Below are 23,576 nucleotides of genomic sequence, written 5' to 3'. Positions count from 1 at the left end.
ATATGCTTCTTCTGTCACTTTTACTGAACCTGTGGTTGGTGTTGGGGTTGGTATATACTCAGGAGACTTGACTCTCTGGACTGGCCATGTGCCAGTCGGGCCCTGAGCCTCAGCAGAATTGCAACTCCTACTCTCCGGTTCATTGGACTTACCCAGGTCAGCTAACAGGGATGTGAAGATGGTCAACCACCACACTAGGGAACCAAGAGTGCCTACAACTGCAAGGAGGAGAATTGTATCCATCAACCATGTAGGATCTAAGCCCCCTCTCAATTTAGAGGTGGAGCGGACAATCACCACTAGGGTCCACAGGATGGAAGAATAAAATATGGATTAGAGTAGACTTACTGGTATTCTACTATAGAACTATTGTGACTAGGAATGGAAGAAATTGTAGCACTGATGTGGAGAAAGTGCCCACAGTAGTTCCTGAGGGCAGGGAGAGGGGAGAGGAAATGCGATGTGGGGGTATTTCCGGGACCTGGAGTTGTCCTAAATGATATTGCAGGTACAGATGCTGGGCATTATATATCCTACCATAACCCATTGAATATACTGGGAGAGAGTGTAAACTACAATGTAAACTATAATCCATGTGGTGCAGCAGTGCTCCAAAATGTGTTCACCAAATGCAATGAATGCGCCACAATGAAAAAAAAAGCATTATTCTTGTGACAATGTGCTAGTGCAGATGTGATATATTTATTAAATAATATACAGAATAGTGTGAACTTAGTAAGGGGTCTGTGGTTTCACTTGACTGGCAAAGGGGTCTGCACAACAAAAAAGGTTAAGAACCCCTGCTTTAAGGGGAGTCTTTAGGGAAACAGAATTTGGCCCAGTGGTTAGGGCATCCGTCTACCACATGGGAGGTCCGCGGTTCAAGCCCCGGGCCTCCTTGACCCATGTGGAGCGGGCCCATGCGCAGTGCTGATGTGTGCAAGGAGTGCCCTGCTACACAGGGGTGTCCCCCGCGTAGGGGAGACCCATGCGCAAGGAGTGCACCCATAAGGAGAGCCGCCCAGCGCGAAGGAGGGAGCAGCCTGCCGAGGAATGGCGCCGCCCACACTTCCCCTGCCGCTGACGACAACAGAAGCGGACAAAGAAACAAGACGCAGCAAAAAGACACAGAAAACAGACAACCGGGGGAGGGGAGGGGAATTAAATAAAAAATAAAAATAAATCTTTAAAAAAAAAAAAAAAAGGGGAGTCTTTAAAAACAATTCCATTTCAAGAATCAGATCCAATAAGAGAGTTAACTGCTTAGTTGTCACAGTGATGCGGAGCAAAAGTGGTTCTTACCCAATGCACTTCAAAGACCAATTCCTGAGACACCAGGGTTTCAAAATATGAGTTTTATTTGTTAGCACAAAGTGCAAGGAGTTCAGAAGACCTAAGGCCCTAAAAATCTGTCACCTCGAGTTTGAGGAGGTTAGGGTTTTTATAGATTTCAAGTAGAGGAGGGTGGAGTGGTTACCATTTCAATAGAAACAATCATAAACAAAGGTAAGACCAGTCTGGAATAATCATCAAAATAGCAGGTCCTAGTTTGAAATGACCATATTACAAACGTAAGATCAGTCTAGAATAATCATCACAATAACAGATATACATGAGGGTGTGCCAGATCCCCAAAGACTGCAGAGTCCCATACAGCATCTGGGATACCCACCACATGGTGCCAGCGTTGGAAGACATGGTTGACCAGGCTACTTCAGTCAGGCTGGGAGTGAAGACAAGGGCGTCTGCTTCTGCTGCCTCCCATTTGGTGGCAGCATTTGGACCTGCCTGGGCAAGCGCTGGCCACAATGTTCCTGGAGGTGCTGGCAGTGGAGCCGCTTCGAGCTGGTGAACTGTACCTTCCCTCGCATCATCCTGGTTCCAGTCCTGTACCCCGTGAATGGCCTTAGCGTCAAGCTCTTTGGTCTGGACTCCAGCCAGAACAAGATCCTGCCAGAGACAGAGCCATGCTGAGTGCCACCACCTAACCCAGCTTAGGCTAATTTAGGCTGCTGTGAGCCTAGTTTGAAATGACCATAAACAGGGTGAGGTCAGTCTAGTCAGTTTCAGTAATTTCAGTATTAAATTTTGGCTATTCTATAATATACTGGAGAATTTTAAAAATCTATATAATGATTCCATAATCATAATCACTTAATTCTTAACTCAGTTGCAATAGGGCAAGAGAAACCATCACAATTCCTAATTAATCAATTAATAATTAATTAATCTATTCCTCTATCAAATATTTACTGAACATCTCTATGTGCCTGGTACTGCTAAGCAATGAGCAAGACAGTCCCTGCCCCTACAGAGCTTACAGACAATTCAAAAGAAAGTCATTAACATAAAATTATATGTGTATTGTTTATTCATAATTTTGATAAGTACTATGAACACAAAATATGGGGTGATATAAGAATGCATTATGAGGGTAAAGCTAGCTCCTCCATAAACAAGAGAACTTTTTGTTATATTTTCTAAAAATTAAAAATCAATGAAAAAAATCCTTAATGTTTTATTCCCTTGAACATTCACCATGACCATTCTTTAATGACATAGTCTCTTGAGTCTTTCTTAGACTTCAGAAAGTGCACTGTGTCAAAAAACAGAAAATGCTGAGTTTGTAGACAAAGGCATTTTATTTTGCTGCAGCAAGCAAGCCTGATCACTTGTGAAAACGAAAGTAGCTTTCATCTTCCAGCAATGGCAGACAATTTTTATAGCCATAAAAAGGAAGTTCACTTGACTACTACTGATTGGACAGGAGTTTGTCCATCTTGCAGGGGTGGGATTAGTGTAGGTGGGCTTTATTTTGTATTGGATCAAATATAATGAACTAGGGGCATGATTGGCTATCAGGGTCAGCTGGCTCTTGGGACCAAATTTCAAAAGGTACCAAGAGGAAATTCAAGAGGGAGCTTAAAGAGGAAGTAGGGCACCGTTTTCTTGGCTCTGAAGGGTCCCCAGGGTTTATACTATATAATTTTATCAACTGTGACTTCCTTCTGTTTTCAAAATGTCCATTTGAATCTCTTTGCAAATGTAATACCCTACTGAGTTTGTTTCCTACTGAGTTTGTTTCCTGCTGAGTACAAGCACTCCCTTCCCTGTGGATCTTAAAGATGAGGTTTGAGAAAAAATTGGGGTTGTTTTAATTGTTCTGAGTGTTACAGTCAAGGCGTGGCAGTCCCCAGCTTCCAGCCCTTTGTAAATCTTCTTTCTTGTCATTTCCTGGACATTTCAATAAACAACAAATCCATATTTTAAAATTTGACTCTGTGGTCTTTTCTCAGGAGTGTTGGTCAGAGAAGTCTTTCTTCAGGAAGTAATGGTTAAGCTGAGATTCGACAGGTGAATTAGGCACAGTTGCAGGAGGTGGGGGCAAATATTCCAAGAATGGAAAAAGCATGTGAAAGTCTGTTAGGTGTATGTTGATATATCAGCATAATCCTTAGACACACAAAAACTATTCATCGGGGACTTTAATTCCTTGTTCTCAAGGACAAAATTCTTCCTAGAGGCCAAAACCTTACTTTTATAAATGATCCTGGACACGTACCCCTATATAAGGGGAAAAGGGTGGTGGAAGAATGTTTTACCCTTGTTTGCAGAACCCTAAATCCCAGCTAGCCGTCATGCAAATTTATAACAACACACAGAAGCAGACTGCGGTCTATAGGTCAAATTTGGCCTGCCACCTGTTTTTGTAAATTAAGTTTTAGTAGAATACAGCTACACCCGTTTGTTTACATATTATCCCCCACTAACTTTGTACTACAAGGGCAGCTAGATGGTTGTGACAGAGACCGCATAGGCACAAATCCTAAAATATCTTTTTACTATCTGGGCCTTTACAGAGAAAGTGTGGTAACCCCTGTTATAATGACCCGGCAGGCAGCAGTACTGCGTATAGCAGAGTCAACTCAAGCAATGGGAGAAGAGCAAAATCACTAAGGGTGCTAGTTCCCCACGGCTGCTGTAACAAATTACCACCGACTGGGTGGTTAAAACAACAGCAATTTCTTCTCCCACAGTTGAGGAGGCTAACAGTCCAAAATCAACTTGTGGAAAGGGCCAGATCCTTTCGGAGGTTCTGAGGGAGAAGCCATTCCGAGCTCCTCTCCTAGTCTCGGCTTCGGAAGGCTGCCTGGCAGTCCTTGGCATTCTTTGGCTTGTAGACATATCCATCCAGGCTCTGCCTCTGTCTTCATCATCTCCTCTCCTGTGTCTCTGTGTCTTTTCCTTTTCTGAATTTTAGGAGGACATCAGTCCTTAGATTTAGAGCCCTCCCTGTATCTGGCATAATCTCATCTTGAGATCCTTAATTACATCTGCAAAGTTCCTATTTCCAAAGAAGGTCACATTCACAGGTTCTGGGGGTTAGGAATTGGGCATATCTTTTTAGGAGACACATTTCGACCCTCTACACCAAGAAAGATGGAGGGAAAGGAACAGTTTGAGGGCTTGAGTATCATTAAGAATGTCACCCACTCACCCTAAAATGTGGTCCTAGAGACAGTTATTACACAAATATTTAATCAATTTTGACATATTGTTTTTACATATTAAGAAATACATTAAATCCACAGATGCCCTGCACTTTAACTTTATAATTTGCTTTTTACTTTCTTTTCTTACATAACTTTGTGTTGCTCACAATTTTGTGGTCTGCATTTAGAAAATGTAAGGGATTTGAGCTACTTTGTACCTAAAAACAGCAAAGTGAACAAAAGACAGCCAGTATGAAGAGGAGGAGGAGCTCAAGACCAGGAAAATCAGTTCCCACAATCTCCTTTGTTGACTATGATGAGTGAAGCATCATATTGTGGGGCTGTCAGATAGCACAAAGTGAATCCAGTGAAATCTTTTTAGAGTCTAAGAGCTGGGTTTTTTTTGTTTTTTTTTTCAGGAATCTCTTTTGTCAGAACAGATTTTTTTTAAATCTGTAACTTGAAAACACAGATGTGCTTTTGTGCTCTGTGAGTCTCTTGTCCTTTGTTTCATTTTATCTGAGTCCAAGCTAACTTTTACAGACAAAACTCAGGAGGAAGGCAGTGTAGTCCATATTTCTGCTAACATTCCTGCTCGTCTGCCCTCAAAATATGTACCATTCAAGCCAGAATCCACAAGCAAGAGAAGAAAGAAACCTGTAGTCAATTTGGCACTTTTGTGGAGGGATGTCTGAGTAGAAATGGCCTTGGTCAGCATTGTAACCAAGATGGAGATAGAGCATCAGGGAAATCAGAAGTTTTTTCCCCCAAGAATGTGAAATGATGTGACCTTGAAAATGTGTGCATGGAGGCCCAGGGCATGAGACAGATAAGGCAGTTATGGTGGGAGCCAAACCAGGAATTGTCCCATTTCTGATAATTATCACAAACTTTAACTGAAGCCTGTAGGAGACAATGGGTAAGAGTTGAAAAGAATGAAACAAACAGAAAAACTTAATGTGGCTTCTTAAATCACTCTGGTGATATAACTCCACCATACTGAACATTGCTGGCATCAGTATTCATTCCCTCACTTTCTATGCTGGCCCGTGTATCAACGATGCTAGAAACCTGGGACCTATATTCTTCAGATTTCTTTGCCTCCAGAGTTCTGAATATGATTATATTCTGCCAACAAATTATATTTGTGCAAAATGTAGAAGGTGAAGAGGGGCAAAGGGCATTCTTTCTCTATTGGAGTAGCAGCAAGTTTGGAAGATAGGACTTTTGCAGCAGCCAAACTCTTTCCTTTGATAACCACCAGCCTCAGAGCCTCAGGGCTTTTGGGCAACTGGGAGTTGGCAGGCATTTCTGGTAGTTTCCTGATCTGTGGGTTGCAATTGTGCCTTATGATCTGAAAGTCAGTGAGTGGTAGCTTCTTGACTTTGGCTTCTCCAGTCCTACCAACCATTTTGCATACTCCTATTTCCCTGGATTTCTTTCTTTCTCTTTAAAACACCTTAAAGTAGGTTCTGTTTTCCTGTACTTACTTTGTTACTTCCAAGATCTGGGACAAATCAAGGCTCCAAGGTCTCTTCTAAGTTTTAGATATTTTCTGAGGATTTATACCTATGACACACTGGTTCCTTCATTTTCTCCTCATTCATGACAAAGTTTCCTACATTCATTTAATATGATCTTCATTGCCCAGGCTGCCCAAGACCAAGGTAAAAGAGCTACACAACAAAATTAAAAAATAAATAAATAAAAAAGCACAACAAACACTTCTCAGAATATATCTACCTGTTGTTCTAGAACTATAGTCTGTCTCAAATTTCTTTTGTAAAACTCCCAGAATATTGTAATGCACAGGCTAATTCACAGACTCAAGAGTCAAAAGAGACCTGTGTTCAAATCTCACTTCCACCCCTTGCAACCTGAGTAACCAGCTGACTCATTTAAGACTCTTTTTCCTCATATGTAAAGTGGTTATAAAAGCATACCTGTTTTGCAGAAGAGTTAATACAGCAGCTCTGAGATGACTATCATTACAAAGTTCTATTTGCAAGGTTGGCCATTGACCAGTTTCTGGGAACTTGGCTTTTGGAAGGGTTACTACTATTCCTTAAATGATAAAAGTGCCTCACTGTGCCTAAACTGTTCCAATAAAAAAATTTACTGAAAACCTGCTTTCCTAGAATTAAGCACATTCTGTGTGACTGCACTAGGAGAGGACTCTTAGAAGCTTGTACCTGGTTTTCTCTAGACTTCACCCCATGTGCCTTTTCCCTTTGCTGATTTTGCTTTGTATCCTTTCACTGTGATAAATGTTAGCCTTGAGTTAGACTATATGCTACAACCTTTGAGTCCTCCGAGTGAATCACTGAATCTAGGCATGGTCTTAGGGACCCCTGAAACCCCAACTTTGAAAAGCTGTTGTAAGGATTAAATGAAATAATATGTGAATGATAAGAGTGCCTGCTACAGAGTAAGAGCTCAATTAACATCATCATTATTATTCATTAAACAAATATTGAGAGCCAACTATATGCCATATGATATTCCAGTACAAGGGCAACAACAGTAAACATACAAACATCCTTCCCATCATGCAGCTTTCATTTAAGTGTGCAGAGAAACAGGAATAAACAAACAAATAAGCCAAATATATAGAACATTATAAGATGAATGCTAAGGATAAAAATAAAGCAGGGATGTCCTACCCCCAAAGTAGGATAATTCAGGGCTTCATGTCCTCATAGAAGCTTTGAACAAACAAGAAGTGGCATAAATACCTTTCTCAAAGCTCCAGAAAACAGTTAAAGGACTGCATTAACAATGTGAGCACAAAGTCTACAAAAAGACTACCTAAAAGAGGTCAGATCTCATGGTTCCCTGGCTGGAGCCTCACTCAGCTCTTGCTGGCTCAGTCTGGAGCTGGCCTATGTTCCTGTGTAGATCCCTGGTCACGGCTATGGAGAGAGCAGAGCAACCCTTGTACATGTAGTGGGAGCATGTGTGTCTGGCCCAATCTGTCTGGTGGTGACCTGAAGGACTTGCCATTCTGGAACTTGCCTTGCACATGAAGGGTAGGTAGTTCACAGAATTCTCCTACAGGACACTGTGGAAGAGCAGTCAAGTGACTGCCTGGGACAAGGGATTTCTGGCTGTAGTATATACAGTACAGGTCCAGGACTATGAGGAAACTGTTTCCTAGAGAGCAGAAGACATTCCTATCTCTGTAAAAGGGGAAATTCCTAGTACCATCTACAAGAAGACACATGTGTAGAAATGATCAGGATGACCTCTGCACTTTGGCCTGGAGCTATTCTCTGAACTCCTGGTATGGATAAACTCTGAAAGAGAGCATTTGCACAGGTCAATCTGCAAAGACAGAGAAACCTCTGTCATAACACTAGTAGGAACAGAGTCTCAGTATCCAAATTCCAGTGATAACACATTAAAATATCAAAATATCCAGGTTTAAACAAAATGTTAAAACACATACGAAGAAACAATAAGTAATAACCCAGCAAAGAATATTAAAGCATTAAAAACCACCAATGAGGAGGACCAGACCTAGGATACACCAGACAAAGACTTTTAAAAAATGGTCCTGGGAAATGGATGTGACTCAAGCAGTTGGGCTCCCATTTACCATATAGGAGGTCCAGGATTGATGCCCAGGGCCTCCTGGTGAAGGCAAGCTGGCCCATACACCAAGCTGGCCCATGTGGAATGCTGGCCCACGGGAATGCCACCCCATGCAGGAATGCCGGCCGATGCAGAGAGTTGGCGCAGCAAGATGATGCAACAATAGATACAGAGGAAAGACAATAAGAAGATGTATCAGAACAGGGAGCTGAGGTGGTGTAAGAGAATAATCGCCTCCCTCCTATTCCTGAAGGTCCCAGGATCAGTTCCTGGAGCTGCCTAATGAAAATACAAGCAGACACAGAAAGAACACACAGTGAATGGACACAGAGAGCAGACAAGAGGGGGGCGGAGGGGGAATAAATAAATAAATAAGTCTTTTTAAAAATGGTCCTAAATATGTTCAAAGAACTAAAGGAAAACATTGACAAATAACTAAAGGTGGGGGGGATGGAAGGGTATAGAAACATGGTTTGTGCACACTGCTGAAGTTGGTATCTAAGCAAATGAGATTTAGGATGTTAAATCTAAGGCCCATGGTAACTGCGAAGAAAATACTGGAGAATATGCTGTAGAGCTAGAAAAACCTAGTATAGCTTAAATATTAGGCATTGCACTGAAACTTTGTGACCAATGGTTAAGAATTAACAAATAATTATGATTACTAAATCATTATTTAGGTGCCTTTTACTTCCAGTAATTTATAGAATAGTCAAAGGTTAATATCTAGAATCACTGAAACTGGTTGGATTTAGCCTGGACCTGCTATTATGATCATCATACTGAACAGGCCTCACCCTTGTTTATGGTTTTTCAAAGCTTAGCCTCTCCTTTGTGTATTATTGGGATGGTTATTCTAGACTGAACTTACCGTTGTTTACGATTATTTCAGAACTAGGCTCACCCTTGTGTATAGTTGCCATTGTGATAACCACGCCATCCTCCTGTTTAATATCCATATGGAAAATCTTAGGATCAACCTCTACTCTGTATTTTCCTATCCCAGAACCTTGATCTCTGATAATGATTGTAACTTTGTAACTCACTCTGGTTTGGTATCTACCCCGCCATGTCCAACCCCTTAATGTTTATTAATGAAGGAACCCAATTACTCATTAGCACCCCGATGGCATAAAATATTAGAATTTCTGCAGTTCAAGGAGTCTGATTTGAGATACATCTCTGGTATCCCACCTGCAAATAAATCCTCTTTTCTTTCCTATCCTAGTTCAGTATGACTATCTATTCTGCCACACAGCACAAATGAACCTAGCTGAGGACCACCCTGGAGAATCTTCAATGCAAGCTCACAGAGACAGAAATTAGAGGGTATGGTCATGTAATGCATACTAGGTATATGGTTTTTGTTTGAGGTGATGGGAAGTGGTATTAAAGTATTAGAAGATGGTGAGGGTACTGCAAAATTGTGAATGTGACTAATCCCACTGAATGCTTTTTGGAAGCTGTTGAGATGGGAAAGTTTTTGCTGTACATATGTTCCCATAATTTAAAAAAAACAGAAAAGAAGGAACAACTAAAGAGATAAAGGTAATTTAAATACAATCATGATACTGGACAGGATCTTATAATTAAGGAGAAAATGTCTAAAAGAATATTTTGGGGACATAAGTAAAAATTGGAATATAGACTGTAAATTTTATACCACTGTTAAATTTCATGAAACTCTTAACTGCACTTACAAAATTGAATATCCTTGGTCTCAGGAAATGTACATGGCTGTATTAACTGTTCAAGGAACAAGATGTATACAACCTATACTTAATCAATGGATTGATAAATAGATGGACAGAGCTAGATGGATAGATTAATGGATAGATACGTACAATGATATGGCAAATGCAGAATATTAAAATCGGTGGGTCTGGATATTTGGGGGATAAGGGTATGTTGGAATTCTCCGTATGGGGTTTGTATTATTTTTGTAGCTGTCCTGTAACTTTGAAAGTGTTAGCAGAGTTCTCTGGGTTCTGGGTTCTTGGCTATGTCATATAAAGGAATTTAAGGACACGCGATAGGGTAGCAATAAACTCTTTATTGAGAAACAAGGGAAAAGAAAAAAGTACACACCCCAGACACAGGTTCGGGAGTGCTACAAGTTGAGAACGTGTGTGGGGCCCTAGGTTTGGCCTTTTTAAGCCCTTTCCTCCTCCCCTTTCCTAATGTTGGGGAGGGACTGTTTTGATTGGTTTGCCTGATAATTCCCATCTGTTAGATCTCAGGGGACCAATCAGGAGGCCTTTGTTTAGAGTTATTTGGGGCTTCCTCTTGAGCCCAGGGTCTCGGTGGAGTCTTTCCAGCTTTGTGCTTAGTAGCAGCTTTCCCTCCGGGGGGGGGGGGGGGGGGGGGGGGGTTTGGTCGGGGTCTCACGGCCTGTTTTCTGCTGGGTTCCAGCTGTGACTCAGTCTTTCAAAATAAAAGTCTAAAGAAAAACCAAGGAAAGGGGACAGTGTGTGATTTGGAGGGTTTTGTGATTTTAAATAGTGTGGCCAAGAAAGATTTCACAAAAAAGGTAGTTCTTGAACAAAGGTCTAAAAATGATAGTAGGAGTGAGTTATGTGGCTATTTAACAGGGAAGTGTTCTGGCAGAGGGAACTGTAAATGCACTGGGGCTGGAGTTCTGAGCGTTAAAGTAGGGTAGTGGGGGTGTAAGTAGATTCAGTAAGCCCTTAAAGTCCACTGCACTGACTTGAAGACCATTACTAAATTTGCCCTTCCTCAGTGAGACAGGAATCCATTGGTGCATTTGCAATAGAGGAGTAAATTGGTCTGACATGTTTTAACACTGTCGCACTGACTGTTCAGATTCTGGATATGTTTTAAAGAAAAGCAACAGTATATGTTGGTGGATTGGATTTAGGGTGCAAGAGACAAAGAGTATGGGATGATGCCAGTATTTTTTAAATTGTTGCTCTGAGAGGACTCACTCCTTCTGCTACTCATTTCATCCACCATTTTCTTTCTCTTCTCCAATGGCTTGCTGTGTGATGTCTCCCTTCTTTGCTACCTCTACCAAAGAACCAAAGGTGTCGCCACTGCTTCTGACCTCCATCAATGTCTGTAGTGAATTTCCAGGTGCCAGTTGTCAAGGGCTGTGATGTGTGAGCCACAGGTACTGCCTCCTGTTATTGTTAATGCAATGGATAGTGCACAAGAGTGCTGATAACTCTTCTAAAGTTCTTTCAGTTGATGACTCATTTCTTTTCTTTTCTTTTTTTTTTTTTTTTTAATATTTATTTATTATTATTATTTTTAATTACAATTAAAAAAATATATGAGGTCCCATTCAACCCCACCGCCCCCGCCCCCCACTCCCCCCACAGCAACACTCTCTCCCATCATCGTGATACATCCATTGCACCTGGTAAGTTCATCTCTGAGCATCACTGCACCCCATAGTCAATGGTCCACATCATAGCCCAGACTCTCTCACGTTCCATCCAGTGGGCCCTGGGGGGATCTACAGTGTCCCGTAATTGTCCGTGAAGCACTATCCAGGACGACTCCACGTCCCGAAAACGCCTCCACATCTCATCTCTTCCTCCCGTTCCCCACACCCAGCAGCCACCATGGCTACCGTTCCCACACCCATTCCACATTTTCTCTGTGGACATTGGATTGGTTGTGTCCATTGCACACCTATGTCAAGTGATGGCTTAGATTGCACATGGATACTGGATGCACTCTTCCTGCTTCTAGTTGTAGACACTCTAGGCTCCATGTTGTGGTGGTTGACCTTCTTCAACTCCATGTTAGCTGAGTGGAGTAAGTCCAATAAGTCAAAGTGTAGGAGCTGAAGTCTGTTGAGGCTCTGGGCCTGGGTGTCATATTATCAGTCCAGAGATTCAAATCCCCTACATATATCTTAAACCCAGCACCAACTACAATTCCAATAAAGTAGCATGCAAGTCTTGTGAAAAGAGATCCCCTCTGAGTCCATTTCCATCATGCAGAAACACCAGCTCCAAAGAAGGGCCATCTGTCATGGCAGTGAACCCCTTCTGCCATGACCATAGAACCCGTGGGTCTCTTTATCCCTCAAAAGAACCAATACCTGGGGTTGTATCTACCTTATCTGTCTCTTAGACTCTGTTCAGTTGTACATAGGGGTATTCCTTCTGACAACCTCCAGACTCTTTTTTAGAGACTCACAGCCTTATAATCTCATTTCTCCTTTCCATTTCCCCCTTACATTAGGTCAAACCGCTTCCCGAAGTCATGTTATTATATGTAGACAGGTATATTCTGCTGTTCCGCATTGAATCTTTAATTCAAGGTCATTTTCTAGTTGCTTCTTCAGCTGGTATGTGGTAGTGATCCCTCGGTGCCAGGGAGGCTCATCCCCGGGTGTCGTGTCCCACGCTGGGGGGAATGCATCACATCTACACGCTGAGTTTGGCTGTGAGAGTGGCCACATTTGAGTAACATGAAGGCTGTCAGGAGGAAACCCCCAGGCACAATGCTACTCTAGGCCTTGTTCTTATTGCAGGTGCATAGGCTCAAAAGTGTAGCCATTAGTATCAAGAGCCCACTGTTGGGCCCTCCTTCCTTCCTGGTTCTTGCCGTTGCACCTGGAGGATTGCCGCTGCTCTCCCAGGGCCCACAACAGTGACCCCCCGGCCAGGAGCCCAGTACCCCCCTAGCTGTTCTTATTAATTGTTTCCACTATGAGTATATATAGACATTACCATATACCCTTGGCATATGCCCTGTATAACTCCCTGTCAACCATATATATCCTGTCAATAACATCCCATATCAGTATTCCTCCGCTGCCATTGTTGAACCACTCTGTGATCCAAAACTTCCCGTAAAGTGAATCCCAACATAATGTCAGTTTCAGAAGAGTCTTAGATCACCAAAATTCATATTCTTTTCTTTTTAAATTTCCTCTTGCTCTAGGACTCAGGCTGGAGCCCAAAGTTAAATATTAGTAATAGATACTGAGTGAAACTCAGAATCACCCCTCCCCTCTGAATTTGTCCACTTTCTGCAAATCCAAACACATCTGCTCCTTCAGGCCTTAGGATAAGTTATTTTCTAAGAAGCTCTGTGGTCACTCATGAAACTAGGCTCCCACCAGGGCTCTAGACTTGCCTAAACCTGGGGTGTGAAGGGGAACAACTGTTAGGGTCAATCTGGAAGACCTAATTCACCGATATTAGTTATCCCAACTTATTCCCAAGGTAGAAGATAGTTGCATTCTTTTGAAGCCACACCATGGAAAATATTTGGAAATTGGCCTTTCAATGACAAAACATTTGACTAAAGAACATAATATACAATATCAATTTTTATAACATTTAATGACCAAAAAAAAGATTTGTGACAGCCAGCCATGTTTAAAAACATTTTTTTTTCCTCTGATTTTTAACTTGTATAATGATAGATGAGTGAAGTTGTATGAAAATAGCTCTTTCACTGTAGGATCATTAGATTTTTCTGGAGGAATCATTTAAAAAAAACTGTTTCCACTTTTGATGAATAAGAAACAACTAGAACCCTGTGTGCTGAAGGCCTCATGGATAAGAGTCAACCAAAGAACCATTTATTTTCCTGTAAATATCTCCTTGTCCCAGGCCTGATGACACTATGGATTATTCAAGGTGTAATGATAATGGAACAAGACTGAGTTTCAACAACGAGACCAGAAGTCAGAGTCCTTTAGTTGTTTTAACAAACTTTGTTAAGCTTATAGAGACGTCACCCTATGCAGCTGCAGGGCAGTGTCAGGATCAAAGAAATCTAGTCCAGCAAACAAATGATAATTTTTAAGTAATTCAAGTTCTTTCATTGCATGTCATGAATACTTTGAAGAAAATGTCGAAACCACAAAGACGGGTATTAAACTCCTCTGACTTTCCTGTACACATTTCTCCCAACTTGCAGCTGCTACTGCTGCATCTCATCCTATTAAGTCTTGAGAAAATTCTTCCCTGTGTTTCTGTTGCTCTTCTCCTTTCTCCTTTTCCTGTTCTCCATTGAAAAGGTGAGGACCCACCAGGGAGGAAGAGTGGGAAGACAAATATATCAACCTAGAATTTTCTTTGGCGCAGGAGGTAAAAGGAAAAGACAGGGAAACTCCGTATGTTATTTTTGTTCTGATACACATCCGATTTAATTTTGTCCATTTCAAAATAGTTAACTCGAGTGGCTCTACTCTTCATCTCCAATGCCCCAAACATTTTGGGGTATTCATTTTTGAAACTGGCTTACAGACCACCATAAAGAAAATCCACAGTATAGGACTCACCTGGAACCCCTGACACTTTCAGGACTTCCCTCTTTAACCATCACAGCCCTCCACTGTTCTGAGCTGAGAGACACTCACTGGCTTAGCACCTCTCCAGAGGGCATTGGGGCCATTCAGAACGCTACTGGTGACAATCAACAATGCTTAGGGACATCTGGTCATGAACACAGGTTAAGCACAGGGGAAGGGTGAAAGAGGAAGAAAGAGGAGAAAAATAAGGAAAAGAGCAAGACAATGGGAGTAAAAAAGAAGAAAAGGCAAATTAGAAGAATGGAAGGAATAGAAAATATAGTATTAGAATCTGAGTTTATGACTCTGATTCTCCAGCCTCCGAATGTGGCTCAGTATTTGACTCTGCTTTAGAGCAGGTTCCCAGACACCTGGTGAAAGAGACTGATGGGGGATGAGGAGAGGAAGGAAGGAGATGAAGAGGGACCACCCAGAGACACAAGATTTTCGTTTTATTACAACTAAGAAGTTATCCTGTTGATGATGAGATGTTGCTCAAAGAAAGTTGAAATATGAAACAACCCACTCAATCTATCAATAAGGAAATCAAGGTGTCCTTTCTTTTCAAAGTTCTGATGACACAAGCCATTATCTGTGGTATAACAATTAACTAGAATAGAATTAATTGCCATAGCACAAATGGTGGATTAAGGAATGGATAAATGAACTAAGTAGATTGATAGGCCTGTTATTATGAGAAGGCAGATTGATTAATAAAGGGAAAGGCTGTGAATCCCCCCAAAAATATAAAAAAAGACTACTTTAAAAAGAGAGAGAGATGGGAGGGTAGGAATTGATGTAGGGAATTTAAGAAAATAGACTGAAAACAAAGCATGTAATGGTATAAAAAGGAAAACAGTCTATGCTCATTTCCTACTCCACCCTCACTTCTAAATTTAACCGATGGAATAGGCAAAAATCACTCGTATATGACAGCCTTTGTGCATGTCTTAACTTAAACAATTTGCTTCATGAGATAACATAAAGTATCTGGTTCTGTTCCACACTGAACATTTGTCTCTAGATAGTAAAATAAATTAATGACTAATGACGGACCCAGAAGTTATTACTGAATAACATTCCACCATTAGCTCTAATACAAGTAAAGTTTTAAAAACAAAAACATATAGTGAATCCATATAAAATCTTGTTGGAATTTTTTCCACTTTCCTTTCCTTTACTGACACCAAAAGCTGTCTGAGGAATTAATCTGAATGTTTTGGCATCTTGTATGTTATTGATTTGATTTTTGAAAATATCCTTTGCTATTGAATCAGGGATTTTGAAGTTCCTAAGAAAAATCAAGGGACTAGTTATTACTTATTACTAGATATGTCATTTCGTTTCTACTCAGCATTTTAATGCAGGAAATAAGTTTTTATAGACTAGGCCAAAACCGAAGCAACTTGGCAGAAATAGATTTTACATAAAAGTGCAAGTAGGTAATCCACTATAATGATAATTGAAAAAAGTTTTGTTCTCTGATGGGTGATAACATATGTCATGTTTTTTAATTAATTCCACTTGAAATACAGAAGACTGCAAAAGGCTCATGCGTATATGATAAAACACCATTGACTTTCATTTCAAAAAATGAGAATTTCTACTAAAATATTCATATAAAAATAAAATTTTGATATACTTATTATCCTCTTAATACCTTAGTACTTAGCATTGTTATGTTTCTCTAAGGCTGATGTTACACAATCTAGGCTGCACATTAGAATTATCTGGGGAGTTTTAAAAAAAATCCTTATATCCAGGCAGCAGCCTAGACCAATAAGTCAGAATCTCTCAGGGTTGGAACATGGTATTTTTAAAGCCTCCCAGGTGATTCCAGTGTGTCTTTGAAGTTGAGAGCCACCCATTTAAGCAGTCCCTGATCAAGCCTTAGTTTGTCAATCACCTCTATTAGAATCATTAGCTGCTCTGTACTAAAAGAAGAGTATATAGCAAATTGTATCATTGCAAGCTGTCAGTGTTTCACTCACTATTTTTTAATTTTCAGTACCTGGTAGGTGTTTAGTAATGCAATGAATGAATGAACACTCATTTCCAACCTGGACCATGGACGAAGGTCACCACCATTTTAAGAAATCAAATTAATACAGAGCACATAGAGAGGTGATATGACTCATTTAGTTATATTATACAGCTCTGAGTCATCTGGCATTTTGCCAGTCAAAAAGTTTGAGAATGTGGTGTTTCAGATCCTTGTCCAATAGACATTTTTATCTTAGGAACCAGGGCTGATGATGCAGCTGACAATGGGCTCAGGGCTTCTCTTAGGGAAGCAGTGGGAAGTCACTGCTGCTCTGTGTTATGGAACCATATGTTATAAAAGCATGGCCTGTGGAATGGGATGGGATCCAAACATTATTTCTGTCTCCCTCCTTCACTTTTTTAGGCAGTATCAGGGATTGAACCAGGGACCTCGTATATGAGAAGCAGGCTCTCAGCCACTGAGCTATACCCATTCCCCCACCTTTACTTTAAACTCTCTTCAGTAGGGATAAACTTCCCATGTCCTTTTATAAAGTCTTGGGTAGACCCATGAATCTTCTGGTTCCTCTCAGCGTTAGTCATTTTCAGTTGTAAAACAGTCTTATTTTACAAACTTAATATATTCAGTATCACTTAATAGTTGAAATGTCACACTTGAAGTCAGGGTTAATTTGTGAAAACTGGGGAAGGATTAGGGGGTCTTCTGTTCTCTCTTTTATCCCAGCTCACTTGTTCTACTTGTCTCTTCTCTCTGATTGGGATCAAAGAAGGAAGAAGTAAGAAAAGGAAGGGAATATGACAAGTGTTACCTGGCTGAGACTGGCAAAGGTTAAAGCTGTGGTCCCAGATTGGGGCTAGCAGGAGGTAGCAGTTGATTCTTTCTCTGGTTGGAGATTTTCATGGTTTCCCCAGAGGTTCCTTGCTAGATCTCTTGCATTTGCAATTCCCTTGACCTAGGGGGACTGATCTCTGCTCTGGGTAGTCATTTGTGACAACTTTCTTATCCCAAAGTACACTCTGGCTTCTTTTAGTTGAGGTTTCTGTGCCACTTCCAGCAGCTCTATTGAACCAAGAAGACCCCACACTGCTCTTCTTCTTGGCCCACATTGGTCCAAAGGAAACATTCAGACCCATCTGTACATGGCAGACCCTCCTGTCTTCACCAGTGATGCAGTTGCCTCTCCATCTCCAGGGTGAGAGCCAGAAACCAACCACAGTCCTCTTTATCTTCCCCAGTCCTCTGAGTCTCCTGATTGCAGGAAGCACATTTCATAGTTCTCCATGTAGTTGCTTCAAGTTTCCATCATCACACACTGGCTAAAAGGAGCATCTCCACTGTATTAGATCAGTCTCCCTAGAAGAAGAGCCTGAAATGGGCACTCTTGTTTAAGTGATTTATTGGGGAAGTGTTCTCATTAGACAAGGAGTGAAGAAAACAGGACAAACTGGGAGGATGGAGTTAGGCAAAAATATAACTCGAGCTGGAGATTAGCTTCAATCTGATCCCAGAGGCAAAACTCTACAGCCCAAATTGCACCACAAAGATAGTCCCACCTTCAAGGCAAGGAGTTCAGTTTTTTAAATATCCTTGCAGTTGGGCCAAAGTTTGCTAGGCTACAGGAACAAAGTCGTGTTGCCTCCCAGGTGCTGTCTGGTTGAGGGCAACTCTCCAGAAAAGGGGCCAGCTGACCATTGTTACTGGACAAACCTCTTAGCTGCTGGAAGGGGAGAGGACAGATGCAGAGCTGGTCAAGCGAGTGCGAAGGGGCATTAAATCATATCCACTACACCCACTCACCCCCATCTAAAGATATCTTCCCCCCCAATCTCACCCTTCTATGCTCTCTTGCTCCTGTTGTATTCTTGATCTATTGGAGCCATTCAAGGATTTTAGAACAGATTCTTGGAGACATTGGCTTTTTATTTATTTATTTTAAACAAATCAATTTTATTGATACTCATATTATTAATAAATCATACAACTCATCTACTGTTTATTTTTTTTAAACAAATCAATTTTATTGATATGTATTACTAAAGCATACAATTCATCTACTATTTATTATTTTTTTAACATTTGTTTCTTTTTGATATACTGGGGCCAGGGATTCAACCCAGGACATTGTATGTGGGAAGGCAGTGCTTAACCACTGAGCTATACTGGCTCCCCAACATTTGCTTTTAAATGTACTAGTGTGGGGTACAGTTTGCTATCTGATGTCTATCCTAATGTTCTCTCATTTGAACAGAGTCAGAGAGAGTTTCATTCTAACATCCTCATACTTTGAGAAGTGATTAGGGTTTTTCTTTTAACCAGTGACACAGAGCTCAGCTCCAAAGGACAGAGATCAGAATGGTGACAAAGCCATGTCTAGTGGTTTCCCTGGTAGTGATGATGGATTTGTGTCTTCATGCACTTTCTCTGGATAGACCCTACTTTAGACATGGCTGGTGAGAGAGGTGAGCTTTCTGTGTCCATGAAACAGGGCATTGTCAACTGGAACAAACCCATGACTTCCTCACGAAAAAGCAAGTGCATTAAATAAATTGGACTAACACACCATAGAGGATGACTTTTAGAGTATTCTCAACTAATCTGGGGCAAGATCAGCTTTCTGGAACTCTTATGGAGACACTCAGGAGCTCTAGGGAGAGGAGAAGCGGGAGAAGAGGCAGGAGTATTTTACCAATACCTTAGAGAGCTTGGGAGATGGTGAACCTCCATTCCAGGGGAACTGCAAAAGATCTGGATTTAAACTTGGGTGAAGGGTAACAGGGGGAGCTGATAGTACAAGCTGGTTTCTCATGTCCATTTCTTCCTCTTTTTTCCCCCCTTAAAACAACTTCCTCATTCTTACTTGAAAGACAGGAAATAGTCCATGGCCCATTTCTGCACCAAGTTCTCCCTTCATTGACTCACAAAGATGTTAGAGTCTGAAGGGACCCTAGGCTCTGTCTAGAAAAGCTTCCTCCTTCTGCTGATGGAACAGTATTTCAGTATCATTTTGTGTACATGTATGGCACAGAGAGATTGCTATGAATCACTTGCAGACTGGCACCTCACAGGCCAAACCTGGCCTGCATGGTCTTGGTTAAAATACGAGTTAGTTATAAAGATTGAAAAAAACAAACAAACAAACAAACAAAAACAAGGAGATCTCACAAACATAAAAAACAATCAGGACTTCTAGCTTCTTTTGGGAAAGTGGAGAGCTGGAAACCTGGAGTCGATAGTTTGGCAGAGCAATAACCATTCAGGGCTGCAGGGTGATGGTTATTTAATTTGCCCCGTGCAATACCTGACCAGTTTTACTGATCTATAGACCCACCTGGTCCCTACAGGTTACCGGGGTTGTGCTTTCTCAGTGATGGAAGTCATATGGCTAGTGATAGACTTGGGTGGAAGCCTATGTCAATATTGGGACTTGGTAGGGTTCCAGGGCCTAAAAGTACCCCCTGGTCCAGAAGTAATGGAGAATGGTCCTGGTGACATCTTGATTTCAGGCTTCGTGCCGTCAGAACTATGAAACAATAAATTCTGGTGTTTTGAAACATCCAGTTTGTGGTACTGCATTGCAGCAGCCTTAGGAAACTGAAAACACCTTGAATCTTCACTAGGTCTCTTCTCATATTTATAAATACCAAAGTTGGAATAAAACAAAGGAAGAATTCTGAGGATTTTTCAGCTTGGCAGGAGGTGGAAAAATGAAACCACGATGTTGTCAAATACCATGTGAAACAACAGTGGCACTTGTCAGCTGTTCCTTTTAGTGGCATTAATTTGGGTGCAATAGCCCAGTTGTACAAAAGGGAGAAAAGTAAGTGACAGCACTGAGACAGATGACAAAAATTTGTTTCTGCACCTTTGGATAAAAAGTTATACTGAAATATCTTTAAAAGTGACCTTCTTAGATAATTGTACCTCACTATGAAATGACTTTTGTTTTCTAGGGTATGATTCTTTTTGCTAAATTTTGGAAAAGATGAATCATTTAATCCGGACAAAAAACAAACACCAAAAAGTTCGGCCAGACATTTTTAAAAAATAGGGGATGATGTGTGAGAGGGAGGGGGGTACACAGGAATCCCTTATAATTTCAATGTAACATTTTTTGTAATTCAAAACCTCTTTAAAAATAAAGTTTTTTACATTAAAAAAAAAATTCAACCAGGTTGAGTGCATAGTAATAACCAATATTTAATGGGTGCCTACCAAGGGCCAGGTGTCATGGTACCTGCATTATATCTTATTTAATTCTCAAAACAACTCTACCAGCTAAGCATTATTATTATATTATCTCCATTTTCATGTGTGGAAATTGAGACTTAGAAAAGTAAAATAATCTAAACAAGTGCATACCACTGGTGAGAAGTAGAGTCTGATTCAGAGCAGCTCTCCCTGTCCCTGGGGGTGAAATGTTTGTCCTCACCGGTGGTGTAATCCCTGATGTGGCAGATGTGGCTAGTTGATCACCCTAGCACCCATTCTCCCTCCCCTCCTTAGCAAGAAAATCCATATTTATTCAAGGTGACAGCACTAAAGAACTGCTGTCTACCAGTGTGGTCAAATGCATTGTGGGTCCCAATTTATGGCTTCCTTGTGCCCATGCCCTTTCCAATGAGACTCATAATAATGGTAATAATGATGATGATGATAACCCATTGTACTAACAGTTAATGTTTACTCAGCTGTCCTACTCTGTGTATGGTGCTGTTCTAAGCATTTTATATGGGTTATGGCATTTATTTGGCTATTCAGTTATTTGTTTATTAATAAATTAGTTACATAGACCATATAATGTCTTTTTCCATGTAAACCATATTACATGGTGGTACCATCTCCCTTTCCTCTGATCCTAGAAGCAACTGGGGTGATGTGATTACCCTCAATTACTCTTCTCAGCACAGTTCTGAAAACCATTTCTCATTTCTACTTTTGATTTCTCTTCTAAATATTAGTGCCTGAGTGTTTGAACTCTCATGGATCCTCATTGTATTACTGAGGGTTCTCTAGGGAAATAGAAGGAGATACCTGTAAATGTTATGAGATTTTATAAAATGGTCTCCCATGACTATGCTGACTGTGGAGATGCACAAATCCTAATTCTGTAGGCAGACTATAAGCTGGGAATTCTGATGAAGATTTTTGATGAATTCCCCAGAAGCTGGCCGCTGAGGTTGACACGGATTTCTCTCTCCTGACTGCTGAAATCATTGCTCCCCTTTTTAATGCCTTCAACTGATTGGATGAGACATCTCTCATGGCTCACAGCAATCTCCTCAGTTGATTGTAGGTATAATCAGCCACAGATGCAATCAATATACTGATGAATTAAGTCCACAGAATGTCCTCACAGTAAAAATCAGTCCTGTCTTAGTTTGCCAAAGGGCTTCCATTGTAAAACATCAGAAATGGGTTGGCTTTTATAATGGGGATTTTATTTAGGGTAAAACTTACAGTCCAAAGTCCACAAAATGTCCAAATCAAGGCATCAGCAGAGGTATTTTCTCACCAAAGCCAGCTACTGGTGATCCTGGGGTCCTGCTACATGGCAAAGAAGACTGGAGATCAATGTCAAGGTCCCTGCCTTCCCCTCCAGAATCTACCATCTCCTGGAGCTCAGCTGTGGGCCACCAGGCATATGGCTTGTCTCTTTCCAGGCCTCCATTCTCAGTCTCAGCTGCTCTGCTCTCTTCCCAAGTTCAGCCGTGACCTATCAGGCATATGGTTCATCTCTTCAGCCTTGAGCTGCTCCATGGGCCCAGCCTTTCAGGGCTTTGGGCTTAAGCTTTGGCTGCTAGTAATCCTTGATTTGTCTCTCACATTGCAGGACCAAAAATTCCTCTGTCACATTGCAGGGTTATGTAAGACCTAACAAGAGAATAGAGACTCAACCTGAGTCATATCTTACCAACGTAGTCCAATCAAAGCATTATAATCAAGTGATCTAAAGTGAATCTAATGCAATCAAAGGGTACAACACCTGCAGGAATAGATTGGTTTAAGAACATAATCTCTTTTTGGGATTCACCAAATTCAAACTGTCACAAGGCTAGTACCTGCTTGACCAAACAACTGGTCACCATTACCTGGCCAAGTTGACACATGAACCTAACCATCACACTTAGGATAAGGTTCCATCTCATGTTCTATCTTCATTCAATGTCTACTTCAAGAAAAAGTTTAGGTTATTGATGAGGAAAAACCTTAAAAATGTATTGAAAAGATGTATGGAATCTTGTGGGTACATTTCATGAAAGAAGGTAAGGCTTTTCTATGCCTGTCATTCAATACTGAGTCTGCTCACAGCAGGTGGCCAGTAAACACATTGTTGGATGACAGGGAAGCTCCAGAGTCTCTGAGCCCTTGGTTTCTTACCTAACTCATAATATTTCTGATGGGGTTTTATTGTTGTTTTAATTGTTATAGTCCTGGGGAGTAGTGGCATATCAAGAATAAAGTTGTGGGGACAGTCTTCCTGAGGTGCAACCAATAAAGGGGTACATTTTTAATAGAGAATTTAGTAACAATAATAATTTGACTAACAAATTCAACAAGTTGGTCTGCTTTTTATTATCATGTGCTGGCAATTCTAAGCAACGTCAGTGATAAAATACTCTTCTCCAAAGAAATCTTTTGTTAGTTTTAAGTTCTAAACAATTACTGTAGCTACTGCTGAATTTAAGAAAATAAGTGTGAGCTTCAAATTAACACATTTTTTACTACTTATCCTTTAAAAACATTCTATTTTCCTTGGAGGTTAATTCACAGAACTCACTGTTATGCAGTTGCGCCCCTCTCCCTCCACTTATTGTAGATTCAGCTATTGAAAGTCTTGTGAGAATAAAATCCAAACATTTCTGAATAAGTTAACCTTCAAGTTCATCTTGTGTTTCCAGTCTTTGTGGTAATATATATGCCTGCATTTGAACAATAGATTTGCAGTAAGCAATCATAGCACAGAGATTATAAAGACAAATCAAATTTGAGTTACTTCAGTTCTGACATTCTGGGTGACTCTGAGGGTATATTTGTATTTAAAATTTAAAGCCTAGTAATAAAGAATACAAACTGTGAGGTGTAATATTTTTATTTAGTTACTGCAAATTTTAGTTCATGAGTGAAAACATTCACTGAATTTTAAATAATATTCTTAATTTGGAATTTATTCTTTTTAAATTGTTAATTGTTCCAAAATAAATTG

Source organism: Dasypus novemcinctus, chromosome 12 (genome assembly GCF_030445035.2).
Source record: "Dasypus novemcinctus isolate mDasNov1 chromosome 12, mDasNov1.1.hap2, whole genome shotgun sequence".
NCBI lineage: Eukaryota > Metazoa > Chordata > Mammalia > Cingulata > Dasypodidae > Dasypus > Dasypus novemcinctus.
This window is presented reverse-complemented; position numbering follows the sequence as displayed.